This window comes from Aptenodytes forsteri, unplaced genomic scaffold (genome assembly GCF_000699145.1).
Source record: "Aptenodytes forsteri isolate BGI_AS27 unplaced genomic scaffold, ASM69914v1 Scaffold223, whole genome shotgun sequence".
Taxonomy (NCBI): domain Eukaryota; kingdom Metazoa; phylum Chordata; class Aves; order Sphenisciformes; family Spheniscidae; genus Aptenodytes; species Aptenodytes forsteri.
Window position 1 is genome coordinate 449,929 of NW_008794742.1, and position 11,502 is coordinate 461,430.

The window sequence follows — 11,502 nt, forward strand, 5'->3', positions numbered from 1 at the left end:
CTGGAGGGGGCTCTGAGCAACCTGATGTAGTTGAAGATGTCCCTGCCCATGGCAGGGGGGTTGGCCTAGATGACCTTTAGAGGTCCCTTCCAACCCAAACTATTCTATGATTCTATGATTCTATTTTCAAATATTGCCATATTTTGTGTAAAAGTTGCAGAAGTCTGTTCAAACAGGATGAACAAGTTCCCATGAGCATTTTTAAACATCCAGTACATGAATGTCCTTAGGATCCTATGACACACACAGCTGGAAAGCACTTCCCCTCTTCTGAAATTACTCATCATTTAATTTAAAGCAAAATTTGCAGCCATGAAGATTTTAAACAGATTTTAAACTTAACCAAAACATGGTAAAAGTCAGAAATTTTACAATAACCATTTCTTCTGTGACGCATATGCTTTTTAGTATCTGGTAAAGCATCTGTGGGGGGAGTTTGTCTGAACAAGAGCTGGAGGACTTGTAGAGGGTCACAGTGTCTGAAGCCTTCTCTATCCACAGCTCCCACCAGCAGCAGAGGGTGAGCAGAGCAAGGGAGGCATTTTTGAATCAGAGTCCATGAAGCCACATGCCACCACTGGCAGCTGTTGAAGACAGAAAAGTTTTTAACACTTTCTTTATAGAGTAATAAAGATAAAGCTGTAAATAACTTCCCTCTGGGTATGCCTCTGTAGAATTCATGCATTATTGATGGTAGAAAGGATAATTTCTGCATCCTCTTTAGGGACTGGTTTCCTAAATATTTCACAGTAAATTAAATATACTATTTCAGAAGAAATCAGCCCTTTATAGCTGTGTTATATACAGAAAAGTAGCTACAGTTGAACAAGCCATGGTACAGAACAGAAAGGCCGGTCTCTTTCAGTCTATTCCAGTTGTTTTCAATCTGCAGTCTTCATTTCCCTGGAAATCCACTGACTGCTTTTGGGAAGTCCACAAAAGATGAAAAAGAAAACCATATTTTCAGGCAGTCTATATGGGCCCAGAGCCTCCAGAGATGGAAGTTCCCCAGCCTCTCTAGCCAGCACTGTTCCAGTGTCTGAACACTCTCTTTATGAAGATTTTTTTTCCTTATACCTAATGAAAAACGCGATTTCTGTGCATTGCCTCTTGTGCCTATCACTGTGCACCTCCACAACCATGGCTCCACCTTCCGTGTAACAACCCGTTAGGTAGTTATAGAAAGAAATAAGGATTCCTCTCAGTCTCAGTTTATTAATAAAAACAAATAAAATGTATTTGAGTAGATATAAAATCCATGAATGAAGAGAAGTTTAAAGGAGATGTGATCACTATTACTATAGCAGAAAACTCTGCTTTATGTACTATTTATTATGTCCTTAGTCACTACAGCATTGCTTGTACACACTATACCAACAAAGTCAATTCTACTGCATATTCCTACCTGCTGCCCCAGATCCATGCAATGTGTTTCTTCAGCTCTGATATATTTTGTGAAAGCATTCTGCCACCTAAAGGAGATATTTGAGACAATGCCTCCTAAAAATAGTTGTTTTGCCATGATGAATTAAGGCTATATGTAGCTTTCCCAATTTTAATTTTATGATTAAAAAGATTCAGTTTTCACACCCTGAAACTATTTCTCCCCAAAATAGTTAATCCTTTACCGAATTTCTTTCATTTCAGTAGACATCATGGCCTCAGCCTCTCAGTATCTCATTTCCCCATTTGTCAAACGTAAATGTACTAGAATTAAAACAGTATTTTAGACTTTAGTCAATGACTCCTATGTCTTCAGAAATGACTGCTATTTTTTCAAGGCCTCAGGCTCCCACTAAAAATTAACTTCTTTCATAGCATTTAAAACAAACAACTCCATGCCCTTTGGCATTCTAAAGAATTACTGCTCTGTCGTTAATTCAAAAACGTAGAATTTCTGAGAGACTGGTTGAAGGGAAGAGAAAAGGCTAATTAAAAGTACTCTAGACCCTGACCCTAGATATGTATGTAGATATAGAGATGTACAGATAAAGATATAGAAAACTCTTCAGTTCCCTGACATATGGAGTAGTTCATCAAACCAGCTAATTGATAACAGATCTATTATTCATGCTTTCATCTAATGAGCCAAATATGCTTTGCATTAATTCTATTACCAGAGCTCCCTTATTCTCAACAGAAAACGGTGACATCCAAACCAATGTTGGACTTGAATATCCTCAAAGCCTAAAGTTCAGATACAGCCCTGAAGTTAGCAAGTTTTTACTCACCAGGTGAGTACAAATTGTGTTAAGAGAAAGGATTTGGAGCAGAAAGAGAACAGGTGGTAACACAAAGAGAACAACATATTTATATTATCCAACAGCTTTTTACAATTATTTTTTCTATAACTTTAGACTGGCTGAATTCAACAGTAATTCTTACTGAAATACAATGATAAAATAAATGTATATTTGAGTACACTATGTTACTATCACTATATGCTCTTATTTATCAATATAATGCTCACTTCTTATATTTTTGTCAACTTTGTACACATTTGCAACACCTCAAGCCTAAGTGATTAAAACATTCTCAGAAAGAACTGTTTTCCATTCAATATCTAACATAAATTACGATTCAGAAGACAAATTACATTTAATCATTCCCTTTTTTTTAAACACTGGAGTAGCTATTTAGACTTTTGCGCTAGGGCATTAGGCAATTACTTGCACTGAGATCCAATTTTCATGCTTGCAAAGAAATAAAATTAAAGCCTCCCTTAGTTTTATGCATATTTCAATAATCAGAGTTCTAAATAAATCTGTGAAATAGCTAAATGATTGCAAGAATATTTAGCTATGTGTAACTCATGTTCTTTCTTCCAGGATCAGTCATCAGCAGTCACATCATCCGTGTGATCCTAGGAGGCATTGCTTTTGCAGTTTTCAGGTTTTGTCTTCAGTGAGGCAAAATGCATTCATTTACCCAAGATACCTGTAAGAAAACCAATCCATTCTTGCCCCAAAATTTAAGAAAAAAACCTAGGTGGATGTTTAATATTCATAATTCATAATAATTCATAGACATTATAGGTAGCACATGTAATGCCAGGTTTCTGAGTTCTTTCTTCAGCAAATTACTTAGTTTGTTTCTGTATTCTCTGGTACATTTTTGCAGTGCAGAGATGAAACTCAGTCTGTATTTTCTGATGATCAAAACAAAATGTCTACATTAACATTTTGTATTAGTATCTTTCAACACCTCATTTTTCAAAAGCTTATCAACACTTTGTATTAGTAAAACAATCCCATTTCATCTAGACATGGCAAAGTTTTTCTTAAAACTGTACCATACTTAATAATTAATTCCTTTAATAATCTATGTTTTGTAGATGCTGGTTTCTGCTTTTCCTTAAAATCAGGGAAACTGTTTTGTACCCATATCTCTGTTCATTTCATTTTCGTGGTGTCATCCACTTAACATGGGGGGAGTAGCTACTTTTTCTTTCTCTCTTTTTTGGCATAGATGTATTTTTTCAAGGAAAACAGATGAAACACTTTGCATAGCTTCTTCTTTTTTGGCCATCTTCATGCAGTTGCTTTAAGCTTTTTCAATTATGAAGAGGAGTCAGACAGGAACATAAAGAAATCGAGATCCTCCTAAAACTCTTACGTGTCATACCGAGTCCCACCAAGAAAATCAATGAGCCAGAGCAATTTTTGGGAGAAAGTGAAAGTACTTGGTAGCAATATCATCTTCATGCAAACATCCAAAGAGACTTTTGTTTGTTTGTTTGTTTTGCACACAATTTGTATAGAGTTGAGAAATGAGCATCAAGTTTGTTGAGGTCAGTTTAGTCTTCAGACTTCAGTGTGACATCGGCTGCTATCTGAATGAGATGATAAATACTTGTAATGCTCAACAAATGGAAAGGATCTTGTATAAACTCCTGAGGAAGTGTCAACAAATATGCAGCGCAATTATAATTGATAGGCACAGGTTTCTGGGGCAATGTGGATTCTTTCAAAACGTCTTTTAGCTAAAGACTGAAAGTTGAGGTATTGCTCTACATCATCATGTTTGCTTTTAGAAGCAAGATTTCTACATTTGCTGTCTGCACAGAGAATGGCACAGACAAGTCCTGACAGGAGCAGGTTCAATAGCAGTTAGACAGAGTTACAGACTATGCCAATCAACTATTTCTTTCTGACGAGGTCTGAAATCTTTCATAAGAGATTTCTTTGAGAACTGAGATTTTTTTTTTTAATTATGTTTATCAATATTAATTGTTTGAAACAAAAAACTTTCAAGTCCCCTTATTTGTATTTGGGATCCTATTTTCATATTACTGTCTTTTAAAACCCCTTTCTATATCTACTCTGGTGGAGAAATTTTTTACAAAGCTGCATTCAGTAGCACGTTAAAGTTGACTGGAAGTGATGCAAGCAACTGAGCAAAAGAAAAATGAAGCTGACTACCAGGAAACTCTTCCCGTCAGTGATGGTAAATAGGCATCTGTGGATAAACAATAAGAGAATAGGGGAAGTTTCATCACAAAACCTGGTGAAAAGAGGAATGGAAGAAACCATGGAACTGTGGACTGCCCCCCCCCGCCCCATATTTCATGAGTGAGGGGTCACTTAGATCTTTTTCTACAGGCCAAAACATTGATACCTTTTTTAGAGTAAATGCCATGCTATTGTCTGTGGGAGTTTTGCTTGTGTAAGGCCATCTGGGTTTTACCTTACGATTTTACAGACCCAATTCAACCTGGGCACGAATGAGCATAATTATTGTTGACATCAATGAGGTGAGACCTAACATAATGCATGGCTTAATTGGATGATGGGATTTGCATTTCCCATGTATGCAAGCACTGCTCAGTGGCACACAAGTGTGCTTAGAAATTTATCAAGCATTAACCTTAGGTTTGTGTATCTAGCGCCTACAGTGTCTGGAATTAATGGTTGTACATTCATAACTAAAGTAAGAGCCAGCTTGGATACTGATGCTTTTTTTTTTCCCCCAGATTCCTGCAAGGACAGGAAGAACATTTATCTATTAGGGGTCCTGTACTACAGACCAAACAAGCAGCTCTCCAGTCTATGAATATCCTAAGATATCTAGGAGTATCTTAAAAACTCACAGTCCTCTTCAGTTCTGTCCTGGATATCTCTGATGACTCGAATTCCCTCAAATCCCAGTAGGAACCATAGAAAGAAACACAAGACATTTGCGTTGCTCAGCCTTGAAGAGTGCAACTCAACTGCATAGACAGAAATATTCGCAAGTCATAGTTGCCAGCTTCACTGGAAGGCACAACTGTCTGCTTAACCCATCACAGCAGAGATTGCAAGACTCTGACTATATAAAAAAGACAATGTAAAAATAACTATGTGTCTTCTAGCAAAAAAAAATCACTGTGGCAGAAAGAGCACAGCACAGTCAAAGAGATGGGTCACTCAAAAGCAGGTCACTGCCTTTCTGCTCATTATAAATCAAAGCCAAAAAGAAGCCCTGTCTGGCCATTCTGTGCAGTCCATGGCTATGTTTATTAGGTTTTGTGTCTCCTTTCTGTCGCCTCTATTCCTTTGCATACAATTTGGGTTACAACACAGCACAGTCCAGGAAGTACAAAGGCAGCAGCAGAAGAGCTAGACTCCCAGCTAGGATGAAATCATAAAATATTTCTTTGCATCTCTTGCTCTGTCTGTCAGCAAGATTGACTGCCCATTCACCTCGTGAGCCACTATTTCACAACTTGGACAAAGCTGTGCACACTGCTGTAATGATATTGCATTTTGTCACATAAAATAGTACATAAGGACAGACTGATAGTTGTACAGATAGGAAGATCAGCTGGAAGGAAAGACTGATGCAGACTGAGTGCTGATTAACCAGCATATAATTGCAGAACCTCTCTGAGTGGGGAGACCAGGTATTAGTGGTCACTTCCACATGACTTTCTGACATGACATGAAGAATGAGATCAGGCAGCCCCTGAAAATTGTGTCCCTTCCAGCCAGTGACTGATGGAAGCTGGAGTTTTCTGTCATGGGCACAGCATTTTAGTGTTACTTGCTAATCACAGTTTTTCTGTGTGCTCCTTGGCATCTAGAACTTCTCAGATGCTCTGAGAAATGTGCACATATTAAAGCATGGTCCTTGTTAAGCAAGAAACAGAGGAGAAATGTAGATGTTCTCTTCCAGGTCCCTGGGCTCCTCAACTGGGATTGTTTCACCTGCCTCCTGAGTTTGGTGGTGATCAGGTTTATGACAGAGCCTCTCTGAGCTGAGCCTACTACAAGCTGCTGGTGAGAATCAACAGAGTCATGAAGTAAGGCAATGAAGAGAAGGTTGTGAGTATTTACAAGCATCACAGAGTTAAGTGATTTGCCCACACTCAGGTGGAAAGTTTGGAGCAGAGCTGGATGGGATTCAGGACTGCTCCATCCTGGTCCAGTGTGTCCCAGTGTGACTGTCCTTTGCCCTGCTGAATGCACCAAGGCAGGATAATCTATCTTGACTTCTGGGGCTGTCAATGCTGGATGGTAACAGTAATAGCAATAGTTAAAATGTCATCCTCTGGGACATCCACTTTACTTGTCCATGCAGGAGCTGGTCTATGAACTGAGGATATAAAATTCTGGAAAGAGAAGCCTGCTAATTGCACAGTCATTGTCCTTTGCTGGAGTTCTCTATGTCATTGTATGACTACTAAGCATAGATAAAAGAGAAATAGTGGATCTATGTCCTGGTAATGCAGTCACTCTGAACTTAAAACTCACAAAAATACATTTAATTTCCAGTTTAAATAAGTATTATGAATGATTTTGTATGTCAGTAGTGCCTAGAAGTGATTAGGTACCCTCATGGGCCCTAAGAAACAGACCCTGTTGCACAGGCTGTTAGCAGACTTTTACAGACATTCATCACCTATTGATTTCATTGGTGATTTAGCATTTGAGAGATGGGTTCATGGGTCCTGAGTGAGGACTTCCAGCTCTTGTACTGCTATTTCAGAACAGAGTTAGGTGCCTAAACTCAGTCATCTAATCTGAGACTAAAGCAAACAAACAGCAATGACAAAAAGGAGATGTGAAGGGAGAAACATGGGATCTCTTATAATTCTTTTTATGCCTAGGCATCTTTCTGACCCTATGCTTATTTTTATTTAATAAGAACATGCTCATGCTCCCATAAGTCAAATTATGGCAGTGCTGTTAAAACATTTCTTTCCTTCTTGTAACAGTCATGTTTGTCGTAACTGTTCTTCCTCCTTAAGGACGACAGTTAGATATTTTGATATCCTTATCATGGTGTTTTCTTACAAGATTGCAAACAGACTTCCCATGGAGCATTTCAGAAAGTTTAGTTTTCTGTTGTCCTCTCTGTGAAGCCAAAAATCCCTGCAAAAACAAATTTTTGCTTGATCATAAAATTCCAGCATCTCCTTAATGCCTTTCAGATTTTTAAGAGACCAATTCTGTGATGATTTCTCTGCTGCAGACCTGCTTTCAGTTCCTGTTTGGTGTTGATATCATTGTAGTATAAACTGAGCAATGACTGTAATCAAAGTTTCAGTGTTTTCCCCAGAATGCAGCAGGTTGCTATGTAGGTGGCAGCAGGGCAAGGAGAGTCTGCGGGAATGCTTTTTTGGGGACTTACTGTTGACAGCAAAGATTTAACCTGGAGACTATATGGACAAAAAAAGAAGCTGAACACAATAAATTGAAAAGCAAACTGTATTTTCACAAGCTGCTTTCTGTTGGTCACAGCGAATTTCACGCTAAATATCTGCTGTTAACAGATCATTGAGCTCAACAGCACCTGTTATTGCTTCTTCTCTATCCTATTTAAATCCATTGAATGCGAAGCTTGTGGGACCTGTGGAGGCCATTTAACCCTTTCTGCAGGAGGCCTCCTCTCAATTACAAATATGTTTCTCTTTACAGTAGTAAAGTTGAGTCACATGTCTTTACCGCTTTTGATGTCATTTTAACTCCCAAAGACCTGGATAAATATATTATTTTCATAACTCAGAATTGAGCTGTTTGGGATTCACAAGTCACAGAAGTTACAATATTTTGAATGGACTAAGATTCACTGACAAAATAATACCCAGATACTTCATTTATTCAATAGCATGTGCAACTCTGCAAGCTTATTTCTTCACCACTAACCTGCTAGAGTTCTCCCTGCTAGTTTGAACCTAAGTTTTTAAAAATATATGCAGTACCATGAGAGCCTGATACCTTTTAAGTGTTCTGTGATGCTGACAGAAATCTCCCAATTCTACATAATGCCGAGAATGTGTCCCAGATTTATGACTAATGACAGGGTGTTTACTTCTCTCGGTATTGAGGGTAAAGTTTTCACTCCCTACTTCCAGCCTATGAGAGCAATGCCTACATTACATGTCAAACATGAAATTAGACCCTTACCTGAGTTCAAGCATGTTCAACGGCCATGTTGCACCTCTCAGGCTCTGGATTTCGTGGATCCATCTCCAAGGATGCCTTGGCACAGGCATATGCATATGCTCAGAATGCTTTGTACTGCAGGAGGCCAACTTTACTGCACAAGCTGCATAGGCAGTGATTATACTAGTAAATTAGATAGAGCTGGGGAATGTTCTTGGTCATGGAAATGTGACAGACTGTACTATGAAACTGTTTAAACAGTCCCTGATTATACTAGTAAATTAGATAGAGCTGGGGAATGTTCTTGGTCATGGAAATGTGACAGACTGTACTATGAAACTGTTTGAACAGTCCCTTGTGCAATTTTAGCCTGTGCCTATTAACAGTCTCCCAAAAGCTCCAGAGCACTCTCTGCAAGTTAGAGTAGTCCAGGGACTATTCCCAATGTGCAATGTGTATGGAGCCACTCTGTTTTGGAGGCTAAGAGAGTTTATTAAAACATGTGCCAGTTGGCTTCAGTGCCTAGGAATGTTCCTAGGCACATTCAGCTGTAAGTGCAAACGTTGCTATAGGGTGTCCTCAGTAGGCACAGATTAACTACAAAGAACATGTGTACAGTTCTAGACCTTCTGTACACTGCTTCAAACCGGGCACTTCAAACAGGGCTCAGAGGGACCAGGTTTTCTGTTGTCATTGCCTCCTGTGGGACATGTCCTGGCCAACTCCAAGATCCCTATCATTCTTTGCAATGCCTTCTTACGGTAACGAAAGTCATCCCAAAAGGACTTGGTCACAGAAACCAATGCAAACAGGACCAGTAAGCATCCTAAATTATTAACATTCAACAGGAGGCAGCATGGCACATATAAATAAAGCCAGGAACCAAGCTGGATTTACGACTTCCTAGCCCAGCACCTTAGAATCAAAGTGGATGAAGTCTCAGAGGTAGCAAACCAAACTGAAGCCAGAGCAAGAAGCCTCGTGGTGACCAGTATCAATGGTCTCAATGCGAGTTGCTCAGTGTAGGGTACCTATCTGATGGCAGAAGGATGAGGAAACATCTGTGTTGTCACAGGAGCTGCAAAGTTCAACAAGTTGCAATGGTTCACACAAGAAAAAAAAGCCTTCTTAAGGAAACCAGAAGCAGAAACTTCTGATTCATTCTGGCAATTAAATCTAATTTGTGAATTTGTGCTATTATCAATTCGTTTTACAAGCCAGTAGATTTCTTAGTTAAACATAATATCATTTCACTCTGCCTTACTTATTTGCTCCCTAATTATTTCTAAAGAAAGAAACTGCAACACATATAAAAATAAAGTTAAAGCATGTATGCAAATGGCCAGACCTGGCCTGAGGTTAATCCTGCAAGGTAAAATTGTGAGAAATTGTTTACCACTGCAAGCAATGGAAGGGGAAAAGCAGGTGTCCATGGCCAAACTGGAGTTAAGCTAATAAAACAATAATGGAGAACCTAGGAGATAAAATGTATGAAATGAGTATTAGGAACTCCAGTGAGTGAAAAATATCAAAAGCTACTAAAATGAGGGTACTGGCTTACGAGCAGTCACTCGCAAAAGCCAAGATTATCATATAAGAGCATTAAATCAGCAAAGCCAGGGCCCATAGGAAAAGAGTAACGCAGGAGTGGGCTATTCATTTGGGAGGGGAAAAGGGGGAAAAGCAGAATATAAGGTAGAGCAAGCGATGTGGTCATGGTTGTTTGAGGAGTCCCTGTTGAGCAGTTTGGCATCTGCGTTGGAGAAGGGAAATAAAGCTCGGTTCTGCCCATACCATATGTGTCTGCCTTGTTTCCTCAGTCAGGGACACCTGGGGTGCTTTCCTTAACACAGACTGAGGGATACCATGGAGAGGATGGAGGACGGACCAAACATCCCGACATCCAACGTCCGAGCAATCTGCTGGGTGCAAGGACTGACACAAAGGTACTCAGACATTCTAGGCAGCACTCAGTGCAGCGAACAGAACTAAACTGTGTGCCATTTAATTAACATTATCGTGGATAAAATTGGCCTGGTTTTAGCAGATTGGGTTTTTGAAAACAGTTTTGATTTTCCATGGGAACAAAAACGCAGGCAAGGAAAAGTAGGAGATTGTCTATCTAGGCCCAATAAAAGGCAAGGTAAAGCCTAAATGATACATTCTCCCTTCTGTTAAATAAGATTTTAGTTACAGAGTACACACTTCTTGATGCATCAAGAGAGGTTCAAGAATAGAAACTACACAAGTGCACTGAAGTGAAATCTCCGATTTGAGTTGTTTTTCTGCTGCAGGCTATGAGATTTGGAGCTGTGCCATATAATTCAGTGCGTAAATACTAAACCTGAGGTATTAGCTCATAGAAATAGAAGCTGGGAAAGACTCAGGCTCTGCAGGGCCGTCTCAGAACAAGTCATTATCCACGTTATCCTAGTAAGATAACTCCACTCCACAAACCAAACATGGCACCAAGGAGCACTGTCATCCAAGATTCATACACATGTTGAGGAAATTCTTTCCAGCTTTAATTTTTCTTTCTTTCAACAAGGTTAATGTTAGGCCTTTGTCAATTCCACACTCCAGCTGAGCCAAAGTCATGATTTTCCACTGTCTGCGTCTGACACAAAGGATGGGATTTGGTTTGAGATTAACATAACTGACTTTAGGTACCAGCTTGCAGGTATTTACCTGTGTGCTACGTGAGTATGGGCAGTGGAGATGAAGGGTTCAGTGCCAGAGCATAAATTTTCAGTGCCTTTGGAGATGCTGCAGGCTGTCCTGGCTGGCCTCCAGCTGTTGCTCCAGAAGAGCACAGATGTCATATAGATCCAGTGCTATATCTGCCATCTCCCTATGGATGTGCCTGGCACCCTCAGGCATTCCAGATGCTGGAGCATGTCCAGAGAAGGGCAACGAGGCTGGTGAGGGGTCTGGAGAACAAGTCTTATGAGGAGCGGCTGAGGGAACTGGGGTTGTTTAGCCTGGAGAAGAGGAGGCTGAGGGGAGACCTCATCGCTCTCTACAACTCCCTGAAAGGAGGTTGTAGCGAGGTGGGTGTCGGTCTCTTCTCCCAAGTAACAAGCGATAGGATGAGAGGAAATGGCCTCAAGTTGCGCCAGGGGAGGTTTAGATTGGA